Raw genomic sequence first — 18318 nt, 5'->3', positions numbered from 1 at the left:
TTCCATGGAGGGGCTCGGCTCTGTTACGTTTGTGAGAGGGTCCTTCCATGGAGGGGCTTGGCTCTGTTATGTTTGTGAGAGGGTCCTTCCATGGAGGGGCTCGGCTCTGTTATGTTTGTGAGAGGGTCCTTCCATGGAGGGGCTCGGCTCTGTTATGTTTGTGAGAGGGTCCTTCCATGGAGGGGCTCGGCTCTGTTATGTTTGTGAGAGGGTCCTTCCATTCCATGTTTGGAGGGGTCCTTCCATGGAGGGGCTCGGCTCTGTTATGTTTGTGAGAGGGTCCTTCCATGGAGGGGCTCGGCTCTGTTATGTTTGTGAGAGTCCTTCCATGGAGGGGCTCGGCTCTGTTATGTTTGTGAGAGGGTCCTTCCATGGAGGGGCTCGGCTCTGTTATGTTTGTGAGAGAGTCCTTCCATGGAGTTACGTTTGTATTAAAGTCTATATTGATTTCACAAGTTCTTGTTAGAGTATTATATTTCTGAGATAATTCTCCACGACACTATGCAATAACTATTTAGGGAAGAAGCAGTCAGCTGGTATTCTGTCTATAATGGAGTGGACAGCACAGTCACCAGATCTCAACCCTATTGAGCTGTTGTGGGAGCAGCTTGACCGTATGAAGTGCCCATCAAGACAATCCAACTTGTGGGATGAGCTTCAGGAAGCATGGGGTGAAATCTCTTTAGATTACCTCAACAAATTGACAACTAGAATGCCAAAGGTCTGCAAGACTGTAATTGCTGCAAATGGAGGATTCTTTGACAAAAGCAAAGTTTGAAGGACACAATTATTATTTCAATTAAAAATCATTATTTATAACCTTGTCAACATTTTGACTATATTTCTGATTCATTTTGCAACTAATTTCATGGAAAACAAGGACATTTCTAAGTGACCCCAAATTTCTGAATGGTAGTGTATGTTAGGTGCAACAACAACACAGGCTATATTCATAATCCTCACATTGTAACTACTGTGGGAAATAACTAATTAGGTGATACAAATGTTCAGATTGTTACAAAATCCAATGTTGTGACTAGAAAATGGAAACCAGTAGATGATTATTCAAAAGAGTGATAAAGATGATGAACAAGCCAGATCTCTCTTTTGCAGGGTTGGGGTCAAATCCATTTCAATATTTTTTTTTTTTTTAGATATTGGAATTAAAAAGCTTCTCATTCTCGGGTTTATTGAGAAATCATTAAAAAAAATATATAAATATATATATTGACTTGGAATTTCCATTTACCTGACTGGAAATTCGCTCCCCAGCGACACCCATAGAGTTGGAATCACAGCCCGTCCCTTATCAAATGTACTCTTTTCCAACTCTATGGTGACCCCTCCTCAATCACAACACCAACCAATCACACAGGCCACCCGAATCCCCGACCCAACCCCCAACCAATCACACAAGCCATTTGAAGCCCGACTCAACCCCCAACCAATCACACAGGCCACCCGAAGCCCCGACCCAACCCCCAACCAATCACACAAGCCATTTGAAGCCCCGACCCAACCCCCAAAAGGACAGATAGAGGACAGCGTACCCGACGAGGAGTCGGAGGATTTTAGAGCAAAAGACCAACCATCTGGGGTCATAGACGCACAGTGAGGTAGACGCAGTTCCACCGGCTTCAGGAACTGAAGACCGTGAGGCCCACACATCACCAGAGGGCTGAGCAGGGTCTCTCCTGGATGGAATAGACAGAGGCAAGAATGATATATTTTCTAGTTTGTCTTTAGGAGAATGGAATTCTGCTCTCCTTTCATATTTAAGATAAGACAGATCTTGAGAAAAGGGGGAAGACAGTAGAAAGGGATGGAAGATCGAGATGGACCAAGGGGATCGAACCCTTGTCTCCAGGGTCCTGAGTTGGCAGCACTTCTGCTAGAGCAACAAGAGTAAGATGTATTATCCAGTGGGCATTGTGATTAAGAAAACACTAGACACATACCTTTCTCCTTGTCCAGGGGGGGCAGGATGCTGTTGTCCCGACAGACCTTGAAATAGATCTCCTGTTCTATGCTGTCGGGGATGGCTCCCTGGGGGATGATGATGCTGACTCCGGTCTCGATGGAGCTCAGCACCCCGCCGTTACAGTTGAAGATCCCCCGGGCCGTGGCCACCACTGTGTGACCTTCATCCTCCCCGTCATCCTCCAGAACACTGGGGTAGAGAGGAGAGAGAGTTGTGACTGTTAGTTACTATCTATACTGTAAGGAACACTGGGGTAGAGAGAGGTAGCTACTATCTATACTGTAAGGAACACTGGGGTAGAGAGAGGTAGTTACTATCTATACTGTATAGAACACTGGGGTAGAGAGAGGTAGTTACTATCTATACTGTATAGAACACTGGGGTAGAGAGAGGTAGTTACTATCTATACTGTATAGAACACTGGGGTAGAGAGAGGTAGTTACTATCTATACTGTATAGAACACTGGGGTAGAGAGAGGTAGTTACTATCTATACTGTATAGAACACTAGTTACTATCTATACTGTAAGGAACACTGGGGTAGAGAGAGGTAGTTACTATCTATACTGTATAGAACACTGGGGTAGAGTGAGGTAGTTACTATCTATACTGTAAGGAACACTGGGGTAGAGATGTGAAGGGGGGAGGGGCTGATCTAGAAGGGGGAGAAGGTAGAGGCTGAACAGTGAGTCATGCCAACAGCAGGCTACATAACCAGGTCCCTACATAACCCTGCTACATAACCAGGTCCCTACATAACCAGGCCCCTACATAACCCTGCTACATAACCAGGTCCCAACATAACCAGGTCCCTACATAACCCTGTTACATAACCAGGTCCCTACATAACCCTGCTACATAACCAGGTCCCTACATAACTCTGCAACATAACCAGGTCGCTACATAACCCTGCAACATAACCAGGTCCCTACATAACTCTGCTACATAACCCTGCAACATAACCAGGCCCCTACATAACCCTGCAACATAACCAGGCCCCTACATAACCCTGCTACATAACCACATCCCTACATAACCAGGCCCCTACATAACCCTGCTACATAACCACATCCCTACATAACCAGGCCCCTACATAAACCTGCTACATAACCAGGTCCCTACATAACCCTGCTACATAACCAGGTCCCTACATAACTCTGCTACATAACCAGGTCCCTACATAACCCTGCTACATAACCAGGTCCCTACATAACCCTGCTACACAACCAGGCCCCTACATAAACCTGCTACATAACCAGGTCCCTACATAAACCTGCAACATAACCAGGTCCCTACATAACCAGGTCCCTACATAACCCTACTACATTACCACGTCCCTACATAACCCTGCTACATAACCCTGCTACATAACCAGGCCACAACATAACCCTGCTACATAACCAGGTCCCTACATAACCCTGCTACATAACCAGGCCTCTACATAACCCTGCTACATAAACAGGTCCCTACATAACCCTGCTACATAACCAGGCCACAACATAACCCTGCTACATAACCAGGTCCCTACATAACCCTGCTACATAACCAGGTCCCTACATAACCCTGCTACATATCCAGGTCCCTACATAACCCTGCTACATAACCAGGCCCCTACATAACCAGGCCCCTACATAACCCTGCTACATAACCACATCCCTACATAACCAGGTCCCTACATAACCCTGCAACATAACCAGGTCCTTACATAACCCTGCTACATAACCAGGCCCCTACATAACCAGGTCCCTACATAACCCTGCTACATAACCAGGCCTCTACATAACCAGGTCCCTACATAACCCTGCTACATAACCAGGCCACAACATAACCCTGCTACATAACCAGGTCCCTACATAACCCTGCTACATAACCAGGTCCCTACATAACCCTGCTACATATCCAGGTCCCTACATAACCCTGCTACATACCCAGGCCTCTACATAACCAGGTCCCTACATAACCCTGCTACATAACCAGGCCCCTACATAACCAGGCCCCTACATAACCCTGCTACATAACCACATCCCTACATAACCAGGTCCCTACATAACCCTGCAACATAACCAGGTCCTTACATAACCCTGCTACATAACCAGGTCCCTACATAACCCTGCTACATAACCAGGCCTCTACATAACCCTACAAGGTCATAAACATGCTTCCTCAGATGTATATTGTATATATGAAGTTCAAGACAGGTAATGAGTGTTTTGGTGTATGGTGAAGAGAGGCGGAGCTAAAGGCAGAGCTTTAGGCGGAGCTAAAGGAGTCCTCCACCACAGAAGCAGAGTAACAGACACAGAGGTCACGACAAGGTCAGAACTCAGAACCATGATTTAGTACATCAGTAAATATGGCCAGTGCCTGTATGATGTTGCGGATGTTCCAGTGAATTAATGAGTACTGTAGGTGGCGGGAGGCTGGGGCTACAGGCATAACAACGAGGTATCTGATAAATGACCATATTGGAACAACCTTGCCAAACACCTTGTCAAGAGGTTCAGGAACTCTTGGGATAACCGTTAACAGTCACCTGACCAGGGTTTGAGCCCCTCCATATCCTTACCTGACAGGTATGGCCTTGGGAACAGCATTGTTGACTAAGTTGTTGTGCTGCTGGTACTTGGGCACCCTGTTGTCCATGGTGCGCGTGAACGTGTCCAGGCCACTGTCGTGGTCCAGGGCCTGAGGAGACAGCGGCGGCTTGGTCCTGCTGTTGTTGTTGACCACACTGGGTTTGGGGTTGCTGCTACTGATCAGGAGGTCGTTGGGGAGGAGGTTGTGGTTGAACTTGGGGCTCTCAAACTTCCTCTCGAAGGGCCGGGCCGAGGAGGTGTAAGGCTTAGGGACATATCGGTTGTAGCTTTGTGGGGTGGGGGTGGTTCCAGGGGTTTTGGGGGGTGCGTCGGTGCCGTTGACCCCCACTGGGGACCTCTGGGCCAGGTAGGGCTGGGAGGGGAGATCCTGGAGGGTAGAGGGGCGAAGGCCGGAGAGATCGTGTTTGGGAGAGGCGCTGAGGAGATTGTCAGGCTGTGAGTTCACTAGAGAGAGAGGGGAAGGAATGTGAGTTCACTAGAGAGAGAGGGATGTGAGTTCACTAGAGAGAGAGGGATGTGAGTTCACTAGAGAGAGAGGGATGTGAGTTCACTAGAGAGAGGGATGTGAGTTCACTAGAGAGAGAGAGAGGGATGTGAGTTCACTAGAGAGAGAGAGAGGGATGTGAGTTCACTAGAGAGAGAGAGAGGGATGTGAGTTCACTAGAGAGAGGGGAAGGGATGTGAGTTCACTAGAGATGGGAAGGGATGTGAGTTCACTAGAGAGAGAGGGGAATGGATGTGAGTTCACTAGAGAGAGGGATGTGAGTTCACTAGAGAGAGAGGGATGTGAGTTCACTAGAGAGAGGGATGTGAGTTCACTAGAGAGAGAGGGATGTGAGTTCACTAGAGAGAGAGAGGGACGTGAGTTCACTAGAGAGAGAGAGGGATGTGAGTTCACTAGAGAGAGGGATGTGAGTTCACTAGAGAGAGAGGGGAAGGGATGTGACCACCGTGATACAGCCTAGATTCAGCCTTTACACGTCTATACAGCCACAAGTCTACCACACTATTACATGGTAGAGATGCTTTTAGTAGCCACCAGAAAATCACAAGTGAATTGTCAGTACATTGCAGGATTAAAAAGGCTACATGACATTATCATGTTTCGATACCATCATTGGTGGTGAGTTTGGGCAGGCTGTTGGGTGGTACGGCAGGGCTGGGGGGTCCGTACTGGGAGACAGGACTGATCTGGGGGAGGGGCTCGTACCCCTTCTCTACCGGACTCACCTTCTCCACAGACTCCGCCCTAAAACACAGATACGACAGAAGGTGTTTAAGATCATTGCAGTGGAATTGTGAAAAATCATTTAATCTACTAATCAGTGTCACCTTGATTCTCCAATAACTCATTATGCGATGAAGATTAGCAGTTCTGCCTCAGGACATGATCCCCTCAAAATGCTGACAGTCAGCCTGATCTCTGACCATATTGATTGTACTTCCCCTCTCAGATCTACAGTACACATGTGCCTTGGGGCTGGGTCGTGTTGTAGGGGTTATGGGTAGTGTAGTTTACCTGTTGTAGGGGTTATGGGTAGTGTAGTGTACCTGTTGTAGGGGTTATGGGTAGGTTAGTGTACCTGTTGTAGGGGTTATGGGTAGTGTAGTGTACCTGTTGTAGGGGTTATGGGTAGTTTACCTGTTGTAGGGGTTATGGGTAGTTTACCTGTTGTAGGAGTTATGGGTAGTGTAGTGTACCTGTTGTAGGGGTTATGGGTAGTTTACCTGTTGTAGGAGTTATGGGTAGTGTAGTATACCTGTTGTAGGGGTAATGAGTGGTGTAGTGTACCTGTTGTAGGGGTTATGGGTAGTGTAGTGTACCTGTTGTAGGGGTTATGGGTAGTTTACCTGTTGTAGGGGTTATGGGTAGTTTACCTGTTGTAGGGGTTATGGGTAGTTTACCTGTTGTAAGGGTTATGGGTAGTGTAGTGTACCTGTTTAAGGGTTATGGGTAGTGTAGTGTACCTGTGGTAGGGGTTATGGGTAGTGTAGTGTACCTGTTGTAGGGGTTATGGGTAGTGTAGTGTACCTGTTGTAAGGGTTATGGGTAGTGTAGTGTACCTGTTGTAGGGGTTATGGGTAGTGTAGTGTACCTGTTGTAGGGGTTATGGGTAGTGTAGTGTACCTGTTGTAAGGGTTATGGGTAGTGTAGTGTACCTGTTGTAGGGGTTATGGGTAGTGTAGTGTACCTGTTGTAAGGGTTATGGGTAGTGTAGGTTACCTGTTGTAGGGGTTATGGGTAGTGTAGTGTACCTGTTGTAAGGGTTATGGGTAGTTTACCTGTTGTAAGGGTTATGGGTAGTGTAGTGTACCTGTTGTAGGGGTTATGGGTAGTTTACCTGTTGTAAGGGTAAGCTAGCTGGGTCTGTGGTGGGAAGCGGTTGATCCCGGGGGTGGGGTTCATGGTCTTGCTGTCGAAGCTGCGGCGGTCAAAGTAGGACAGCTGCTTCCTGTAGTACTCCTCATCCTCGTCAGCATCGTAATGGTTGGAGGAGTGGGCCACGTCATCCAAGGGCTTAGACCCAGGGGCATTCTGGGGCTCGGGGGCTCTGTGGGGGAGATGGAGGGAGCGAGGGACAGTCAGAGAGCAGCACAGATAAACGTTGGGGTCAATTACATTTCAATTTCAGTCAATTCAGAAAGTAAACCAAATTCCAATTTGCAATAAAAAAAAAACAAACTTGAAATGGAATTGACCCCAACCCTGATACACTTACAAATCCATTCCACAGAGTAGAGGGAGAGACAGGATAACCAGGTAGAGAGCTCAACAGATCCACACAGGAGAAAGTAGAGCAAGCGACAGACAGACAGACAGACAGACAGACAGACAGACAGACAGACAGACAGACAGACAGACAGACAGACAGACAGACAGACAGACAGACAGACAGACAGACAGACAGACAGACAGACAGACAGACAGACAGACAGACAGACAGACAGACAGACAGACAGACAGACAGACAGACAGACAGACAGACAGACAGACAGACAGACAGACAGACAGACAGACAGACAGACAGACAGACAGACAGACAGACAGACAGACAGACAGACAGACAGACAGACAGACAGACAGACAGACAGACAGACAGACAGACAGACAGACAGACAGACAGACAGACAGACAGACAGACAGACAGACAGACAGACAGACAGACAGACAGACAGACAGACAGACAGACAGACAGACAGACAGACAGACAGACAGACAGACAGACAGACAGACAGACAGACAGACAGACAGACAGACAGACAGACAGCACAGATCCACACAGTAATAGCAAGAGTACAAACATGGATAAACACAAGAGGAAGAGAGAGAGAGGTCACTGTGCCGATCAATACAGGAGAGACAGGTCACTGTGCCGATCAATACAGGAGAGACAGGTCACTGTGCCGATCAATACAGGAGAGACAGGTCACTGTGCCGATCAATACAGGAGAGAGGTCAGGTCACTGACAGGTCACTGTGATCAATACAGGAGAGAGAGGTCACTGTGCCGATCAATACAGGAGTGACAGGTCACTGTGCCGATCAATACAGGAGAGACAGGTCACTGTGCCGATCAATACAGGAGAGACAGGTCACTGTGCCGATCAATACAGGAGAGACAGGTCACTGTGCCGATCAATACAGGAGAAACAGGTCACTGTGCCGATCAATACAGGAGAGACAGGTCACTGTGCCGATCAATACAGGAGAGACAGACAGGTCACAGATAGGTCACTGTACCGATCAATACAGGAGAGACAGGTCACTGTGCCGATCAATACAGGAGAGACAGGTCACTGTGCCGATCAATACAGGAGTCAGATCAATACAGGAGAGACTGTGCCGATCAATAGGTCACTGGAGGAGAGAGGTCACTGTGCCGATCAATACAGGAGAGACAGGTCAGGTCACTGTGCCGATCAATACAGGAGAGACAGGTCACTGTGCCGATCAATACAGGAGAGACGGGTCACTGTGCCGATCAATACAGGAGAGACGGGTCACTGTACAGGAGAAGACGGGTCATCAATACAGGGAGAGACAGGTCACTGTGCCGATCAATACAGGAGAGACAGGTCACTGTGCCGATCAATACAGGAGAGACAGGTCACTGTGCCGATCAATACAGGAGAGACAGGTCACTGTGCCGATCAATACAGGAGAGAGAGGTCACTGTGCCGATCAATACAGGAGAGAGAGGTCACTGTGCCGATCAATACAGGAGAGACAGGTCACTGTGCCGATCAATACAGGAGAGACAGGTCACTGTGCCGATCAATACAGGAGAGAGAGGTCACTGTGCCGATCAATACAGGAGAGACAGGTCACTGTGCCGATCAATACAGGAGAAACAGGTCACTGTACCGATCAATACAGGAGAAACAGGTCACTGTACCGATCAATACAGGAGAGAGTCACTGTACTGATCAATACAGGAGAGACAGGTCACTGTACCGATCAATACAGGAGAGACAGGTCACTGTACCGATCAATACAGGAGAGACAGGTCACTGTACCGATCAATACAGGAGAGACAGGTCACTGTGCTGATCAATACAGGAGAGAGAGACAGGTCACTGTACCGATCAATACAGGAGAGACAGGTCTTTGTGCTGATCAATACAGGAGAGAGAGACAGGTCACTGTACTGATCAATACAGGAGAGACAGACCGGTCACTGTACCGATCAATACAGGAGAGACAGACAGGTCACAGATAGGTCACTGTACTGATCAATACAGGAGAGACAGGTCACTGTGCCGATCAATACAGGAGAGACAGGTCACTGTGCCGATCAATACAGGAGAGACAGGTCACTGTACCGATCAATACAGGAGAGACAGACAGGTCACTGTACCGATCAATACAGGAGAGAGACAGGTCGATACAGGAGAGAGAGACAGGTCACTGTACTGATCAATACAGGAGAGAGAAAGATGGTCTTCACATTACAGCACCATGTTCAGTGTTCTGTTTTCCTGATGCATCCTGGTAGCTGCACTGTCTAACATGTCCACTAGGTGGAGCTCTGGGGTTGACAGTGATAAATGGACCATGTGGATTTTCTCACCACTGTCCTTCATCCACCTCTTTATATACATTTAATATATACCACAAGTCTGATCCAACATGACTTCCAGGATAGTATGTGATCATTTCTGGGGGTTGAACCCATAACCCTGGTGTTATGAGCACCAGAGAGGAGCGCTGTGCTGTGTGTGTATATACACACACCTGTAAGTAGGTTTCTCCTGCTGCAGGTTGCTGAGGGAGTTGGCTTTGGGGACAGGACCAGGTGCAGTCATAGGTCTGGGCAGGTCCGCAGGCTGGAACACCAGACAGACCACAGGCAGGTTGAAACAGAATAACATACGACTACCCAGGTCGTCCACTATCAGGCCAATTTGCAGTCAGAAGCATCGCTCGGTTCTACAATGTATCTTCTTCAAACTGTAATCACAGTGCTAAATTTATGCCCCGTAACTCAACATTCAATTAAGATGATAATAAACAAAAAAATTCTTTCATTTGTACTATATATCCCATTTTGACTTGACAGCTTGGCCTTATAGTGGGAACCAACTACACAACCTCACATGTTATCCTGGTATCCCAATCACATTCATCAGTGGTTTGTTGCCCCAATCACACGTTACTCTGTCAGATCAATCCTCATTTGCCACTGATCAGTAGGCCTGCTTTATATTCTTTCCAAGTAACACCCCCCCCCCCCTCTGGATGTGTTGCTTCCTCCCCTTGCCCCCCAACCTGGAGTTGAACCAGGGACCGTCTGAACACATCAACAATTGCCTCCCACAAAGATTCGTTACCCATCGCTCCACAAAAGCCCTGACAGGGCAAGGGAAACCACTTCAATGTCTCAGAGCGAGTGACGTCACAGATTGAAACGCTACTAGCGCGCACCGCTAACTAGCTAGCAATTTCACACCGGTTATATATAGGACAAGTACCCCCAGACATTCATTATAACTACCAGGGCTTACTAGTATCCCAGGCTGAGACCCCCCAGGCTGAGACCCCCCAGACATCCATATAACTACCAGGGCTACTAGTACCCCAGGCTGAGACCCCCCAGGCTGAGACCCCCCAGACATCCATTATAACTACCAGGGCTACTAGTATCCCAGGCTGAGACCCCCCACACATCCATTATAACTACCAGGGCTCCTAGTACCCCAGACTGAGACCCCCAGACATCCATTATAACTACCAGGGCTACTAGTATCCCAGGCTGAGACCCCCAGATATCCATTATAACTACCAGGGCTACTAGTATCTCAGGCTGAGACCCCCAGACATCCATTATAACTACCAGGGCTACTAGTATCCCAGGCTGAGACCCCCAGACATCCATTATAACTACCAGGGCTACTAGTACCCCAGGCTGAGACCCCCAGATATCCATTATAACTACCAGGGCTACTAGTACCCCAGGCTGAGACCCCCAGATATCCATTATAACTACCAGGGCTACTAGTACCCCAGGCTGAGACCCCCCAGACATCCATTATAACTACCAGGGCTACTAGTACCCCAGGCTGAGACCCCCCAGACATCCATTACAAGCATGCGTTCTAGGTGTTTGGCCGTGTCGTGGTATAAGAGACGTACCCTCATAACGGTGGAGTCGCCAGCCTCCTTGGCCCGGTCCACAGACACTGACCTCTTATTCTCAAACATCTTGACCCTGTTGAGCACCGACTGGGGCTTCATGGCTGGGTCGTCCTTTTCCTCCTCCCCCCGGGGCAGTGGAGGGAGGGGTTTGGACCCCGCGTTTACCCCCATCTCTCCCGGAGAGGCCAAGGGCTCAGGTTTGTGAGGGGGAAGGGGTGGGTCAGAGGTCATTAGAGGTTCACGGTTGTGGCCACCGCCCCGACTGGGAGGAACCGGGTTATAGGAGGGTCTCCGACCAGGAGCAGAGTCTCCGTAATACTGCTTGGGGGGTTCCGGGGAGCGGGGAGAGCTGAGGCAGTAGCCGTGGGGGGCTCGGCCTCGTAGGGAGAGCAGGCGTCGTAAGGGCCAGCCGAGGGCGGGAGAGACGGTTCATCATACCGCATTGGCCCCGGAGGTTTACCGTGACGAGGCTTGCAGTCGTAGCCCTGCATCCCCGCCGGGGCCTCATCGTAGCGGGGCTGGGGGGGGCTGTAGTCCCTGACAGGGCCGTCCTCATAGGGGGTGGTACCCCTGGGAGGGTAGCCCTGCTGGTGGACCGGGCCAGGCTGATACCCCGGGGGCTGGGGAGAAGAGGTCTGCTGGTCGTAGGGGGGCCACCGACCATCATCGTAGTTTTGAGGCACACGGTTGTCGTAGTGCAGGTGAGAGTCAAAGTTCCCCTGGTGAGGCTTTGGTTCGGCGTAGCCCCCCCTGTCGCTACAGAAGGCGTAAGGCGGGTGGTCGTACTGGCGGTATGGCTGTTTGTCCTGGTAGGGCTGCTGGGTGTAGCTCAGAGACGACTTCATGCCGCCATGGTTCACTCTCACTGGTTCCTCCAGACTGTACAGATCCTTCTTGTACATCTGCAGGAGAGAGACATCCAAGACAGACATCAGAGCTTGGTATCTACTAAACTATCTATAGTAGTAAACTACCTGGTCAGGGCTTGGTATCTACTGAACTATCTATAGTAGTAAACTACCTGGTCAGAGCTTGGTATCTACTGAACTATAGTAGTAAACTACCTGGTCAGGGCTTGGTATCTACTGAACTATCTATAGTAGTAAACTACCTGGTCAGGGCTTGGTATCTACTGAACTATCTATAGTAGTAAACTACCTGGTCAGAGCTTGGTATCTACTGAACTATAGTAGTAAACTACCTGGTCAGGGCTTGGTATCTACTGAACTATCTATAGTAGTAAACTACCTGGTCAGGGCTTGGTATCTACTGAACTATCTATAGTAGTAAACTACCTGGTCAGGGCTTGGTATCTACTGAACTATCTATAGTAGTAAACTACCTGGTCAGGGCTTGGTATCTACTGAACTATCTATAGTAGTAAACTACCTGGTCAGGGCTTGGTATCTACTGAACTATCTATAGTAGTAAACTACCTGGTCAGGGCTTGGTATCTACTGAACTATCTATAGTAGTAAACTACCTGGTCAGGGCTTGGTATCTACTGAACTATCTATAGTAGTAAACTACCTGGTCAGGGCTTGGTATCTACTGAACTATCTATAGTAGTAAACTACCTGGTCAGGGCTTGGTATCTACTGAACTATCTATAGTAGTAAAACCTGGTCCTGGTATCACTGAACTATCTATAGGTAAACTACCTGGTGGTATCTACCAAACTATCTATAGTAGTAAACTACCTGGTCAGGGCTTGGTATCTACTGAACTATCTATAGTAGTAAACTACCTGGTCAGGGCTTGGTATCTACTGAACTATCTATAGTAGTGAACTACCTGGTCAGGGCTTGGTATCTACTGAACTATCTATCGTAGTAAACTACCTGGTCAGAGCTTGGTATCTACTGAACTATCTATAGTAGTAAACTACCTGGTCAGGGCTTGGTATCTACTGAACTATCTATAGTAGTGAACTACCTGGTCAGGGCTTGGTATCTACTGAACTATCTATAGTAGTAAACTACCTGGTCAGGGCTTGGTATCTACTGAACTATAGTAGTAAACTATCTGGTCAGAGCTTGGTATCTACTGAACTATCTATAGTAGTGAACTACCTGGTCAGGGCTTGGTATCTACTGAACTATAGTAGTAAACTACCTGGTCAGAGCTTGGTATCTACTGAACTATCTATAATAGTAAACTACCTGGTCAGAGCTTGGTATCTACTGAACTATCTATAGTAGTAAACTACCTGGTCAGGGCTTGGTATCTACCAAACTATCTGGTCAGGGCTTGGTATCTACTGAACTATAGTAGTAAACTACCTGGTCAGAGCTTGGTATCTACTGAACTATCTATAGTAGTAAACTACCTGGTCAGGGCTTGGTATCTACTGAACTATCTATAGTAGTAAACTACCTGGTCAGGGCTTGGTATCTACTGAACTATCTATAGTAGTAAACTACCTGGTCAGGGCTTGGTATCTACTGAACTATCTATAGTAGTAAACTACCTGGTCAGGGCTTGGTATCCACCAAACTATCTATAGTAGTAAACTACCTGGTCAGGGCTTGGTATCTACTGAACTATCTATAGTAGTAAACTACCTGGTCAGGGCTTGGTATCTACTGAACTATCTATAGTAGTAAACTACCTGGTCAGGGTATCTACTGAACTATCTATAGTAGTAAACTACCTGGTCAGAGCTTGGTATCTACCAAACTATCTATAGTAGTAAACTACCTGGTCAGGGCTTGGTATCTACTGAACAATCTATAGTAGTGAACTACCTGGTCAGGGCTTGGTATCTACTGAACTATCTATAGTAGTGAACTACCTGGTCAGGGCTTGGTATCTACTGAACTATCTATAGTAGTAAACTACCTGGTCAGAGCTTGGTATCTACTGAACTATCTATAGTAGTGAACTACCTGGTCAGGGCTTGGTATCTACTGAACTATCTATAGTAGTAAACTACCTGGTCAGGGCGTGGTATCTACCAAACTATCTATAGTAGTAAACTACCTGGTCAGGGCTTGGTATCTACTGAACTATCTATAGTAGTAAACTACCTGGTCAGGGCTTGGTATCTACTGAACTATCTATAGTAGTGAACTACCTGGTCAGGGCTTGGTATCTACTGAACTATCTATAGTAGTAAACTACCTGGTCAGAGCTTGGTATCTACTGAACTATAGTAGTAAACTACCTGGTCAGGGCTTGGTATCTACTGAACTATCTATCGTAGTAAACTACCTGGTCAGAGCTTGGTATCTACTGAACTATCTATAGTAGTAAACTACCTGGTCAGGGCTTGGTATCTACTGAACTATCTATAGTAGTGAACTACCTGGTCAGGGCTTGGTATCTACTGAACTATCTATAGTAGTAAACTACCTGGTCAGAGCTTAGTATCCACCAAACTATCTATAGTAGTAAACTACCTGGTCAGGGCTTGGTATCTACTGAACTATCTATCGTAGTAAACTACCTGGTCAGAGCTTGGTATCTACTGAACTATCTATAGTAGTAAACTACCTGGTCAGAGCTTGGTATCTACTGAACTATCTACAGTAGTAAACTACCTGGTCAGAGCTTGGTATCTACTGAACTATCTATAGTAGTAAACTACCTGGTCAGGGCTTGGTATCTACTGAACTATCTATAGTAGTAAACTACCTGGTCAGAGCTTGGTATCTACTGAACTATCTATAGTAGTAAACTACCTGGTCAGGGCTTGGTATCTACTGAACTATCTATAGTAGTAAACTACCTGGTCAGGGCTTGGTATCTACTGAACTATCTATAGTAGTAAACTACCTGGTCAGGGCTTGGTATCTACTGAACTATCTAGTAGTAGTCAAACTGAACTATCTGTAGTCATCTACTGAACTATCTATAGTAGTAAACTACCTGGTCAGGGCTTGGTATCTACTGAACTATCTATAGTAGTGAACTACCTGGTCAGGGCTTGGTATCTACTGAACTATCTATAGTAGTAAACTACCTGGTCAGGGCTTGGGTGAATAAGTTTTCTGATGTATCAATTATTACAGATGGCAAATTAAGTTGAAAACGTGTAAACCTGATTGGAAAACTATAATTTTCAAACAGTTTTGAACAAATAATAATATATTTTTTTAAATGACAAAAATAAAAGTAGAGGAAATTACAGAAACTACTAAATAAATCCCCCCAAAAATCAAGTCAGAGAGGAATGGATTATTAAAGAAAGGTTCACCTGAAACCTGACGATAAGGACTGAACACAGATCAATAGTAACTAATAACAACACATTAAACAAACATCAAGTCAAAGTGCAAAGTACACAAGCAATTCTCTCATCAATTATTCCTAATCAGAACTGAATGTATATTTGACAAGAAGCCTTTCAAGAAATGACTCAAAAATGTCCAAATCCCTCCTGATCACCAAATCACGTTTTCCGATGATGTTGTCAATAGCGTGTTTTTTCTTTTCTTCTTCTGAACGGCTTCATTTCAAAAACAGGTGATATGTAGCCTTTAGACAGCACATCTCGTAACAGACAGGTACTTCCTATGGAAGAATCTGTGTGAACGTTAAAACGTCTACACGAGTCAATACTACAACGGAAGATGTACATTTATGCAGTTTTAAAATACAAGTTTTAGTTTTTTTTTTTTTTTCCATAGGGAGAGTCAACTGCTTTTTTGACAGAGACTAGTAAAATACCAAGAATACTGTCTGCAGGTTAGCATAGTTTATCATGCAACCAACATTCAGTTTTAGCATCTTATGCAACTACAGTCTACTACACACTAGCATTACAACATACAGTACATCTACATGTGCCTCTGCAGGTATAGTTGACTAAGAGTCAGTCAGTCAGAGAAGTTAAATAAGTAGAGAAGCAGAAAGGAACCCAAAAACATGCAGAAGGAAGAAGAGGAGACGACAGTAACCGGTAATGCTGGTTCTTCTTATCCTGGTCACACCGTCAGACTCCCAAATGTACCGCATCCTATTCCCTATACAATGCACTACTTTTGTCCAGAACCTGGGCGACTCTGGCCAAAAGTAGCGTACTAAATAGGGAATGGGGTGCAGTTTCAGATTTTCCCACAGACGACCGGAAAGCCCCCCCCCACGACTACCAGCCCACTGTGATTGGTCACACAAGGTGTGTGTTTGAGATTGACTATATTCTGCACAATCACTGATTTTACAAGTCCCCTTGCATCCCAAATAACTAAGCGACAAAATAAGCAATTCTGCGCCTCCATTGTCGCCTTGCTCCAAATTCCTCCCCTCAAACACGCCGATTGGCTAGATTCTTGCTTTCTGACTGGTCAAAGGTCAGTGGTCACACAGCGTGGGCGGGGCATGCAGACAGAGAGCCAGTCAGAGGAGAAAGAAGCGTGTGCGAAGAAAAAGACAGGCAAGTTCAAACAGAACAGCAGGCTGGGGGGGCGGGGCAGAGAACCGGGCGGGGCAGGGAACCGGGCGGGGCAGTTAAGGGCGTGACTGGCCCAGGCCCGGTCCAGGTGCCCAGGTGTTCTAGTGAGGTAGCAGGTAGGTGCTGGGGTGGTGGTAGGTAGGTGAGTACCTTGGGTTCAGGACCAGGGCCGAGCGGCGATTGAGACAGGTGTTGGGGTTCGAGTGATGGTGGTGTTGGGGGCGGGGCTAGCTCAGTAGGGGCGGGACTGGGGCTGCTAAGGAGTGTGTCTGCAGCCTGAGGAGCTGCAACCGGAGTCTCCTCCTCCAGGTCAGGGGTCATACCCTCTAGCTGCAACACAGGCTGCTGTGACTCAGTCTCAACAGCAGGGGGCGCCACCGCCGCAGGCAGCAGAGAGGAAGGAATAGCCAGAGCAGCATCGTCTTGCTGTGAAGTATCGTTAAGAGACATTTTATTGCAACAGGCTGCCAAGAGGAAGAACACAGAACCACTCCACAAACTACAGCAGTTTCTCTCTCCGTCTCCGTAGTAACCTTCTCTCTATGTTCCTCCTCCTGGAATCATTTTGACACCTGCCAGAAACCGGTATACAGCGTATTTGCAACAGCGTGGTGACAACAGACGGCTTTAGAACACACATTCCTCGTGTATACTAAAGCATATAAAGGGTTAGTGAAGGAACAAACACATTTGTATTGTTTACAAGCGGCACAAACATCACTCTGAAGAACAAATCACATGTAATTTCTGCCTGTTTTACCCACAGAGAGGCATCTACTGCTATACCTGCTCTCTTCCCTCCCTCTCTCTCTCTTTTCTTCCCTCCCCCTCTCTCCCTTTTCTTCCCTCCCTCTCTCTCTTTTCTTCCCTCCACTCTCTCTCTCTTTTCTTCCCTCCACTCTCTCTCTCTTTTCTTCCCTCTCTCTCTCTTTTCTTCCCTCCCTCTCTCTTTTCTTCCCTCCCTCCACTCTCTCTTTTCTTCCCTCCACTCTCTCTCTCTTTTCTTCCCTCCCTCTCTCTCTTTTCTTCCCTCCCTCTCTCTCTCTTTTCTTCCCTCCCTCTCTCTCTCTTTTCTTCCCTCCCTCTCTCTCTTTTCTTCCCTCCCTCTCTCTCTTTTCTTCCCTCCCTCCACTCTCTCTTTTCTTCCCTCCCTCTCTCTTTTCTTCCCTCCCTCTCTCTCTTTTCTTCCCTCCCTCCCTCTCTCTTTTCTTCCCTCCACTCTCTCTCTCTCTTTTCTTCCCTCCCTCCACTCTCTCTTTTCTTCCCTCCCTCTCTCTCTTTTCTTCCCTCCCTCTCTCTCTCTCTTTTCTTCCCTCCCTCTCTCTCTTTTCTTCCCTCCCTCTCTCTTTTCTTCCCTCCCTCTCTCTCTTTCTTCCCTCCCCTCTCTCTCTTTTCTTCCCTCCACTCTCTCTCTCTTTTCTTCCCTCCTCTCTCTCTTTTCTTCCCCCTCTCTCTCTTTTCTTCCCTCCCTCTCTCTCTTTTCTTCCCTCCCCCTCTCTCCCTTTTCTTCCTCCTCTCTCTCTCTTTTCTTCCCTCCCCCTCTCTCTCTTTTCTTCCCTCCCTCTCTCTCCCTTTTCTTCCCTCCCTCTCTCTCTCTTTTCTTCCCTCCCTCTCTCTCTTTTCTTCCCTCCCTCTCTCTCTTTTTTCTTCTCTCTTTTCTTCCCTCTCTCTCTCTTTTCTTCCCTCCCTCTCTCTTTTCTTCCCTCCCT

General features: G+C 47.3%; 1 pseudogene; it reads right to left on the bottom strand.

The window, feature by feature from the left end:
* Positions 1-18318, bottom strand: part of LOC124037497 — a 213724-nt pseudogene that overhangs the window by 4790 nt on the left and 190616 nt on the right.

Source organism: Oncorhynchus gorbuscha, linkage group LG06 (genome assembly GCF_021184085.1).
Source record: "Oncorhynchus gorbuscha isolate QuinsamMale2020 ecotype Even-year linkage group LG06, OgorEven_v1.0, whole genome shotgun sequence".
In the NCBI taxonomy this organism is placed as follows: domain Eukaryota; kingdom Metazoa; phylum Chordata; class Actinopteri; order Salmoniformes; family Salmonidae; genus Oncorhynchus; species Oncorhynchus gorbuscha.
This window is presented reverse-complemented; position numbering and strand designations above follow the sequence as displayed.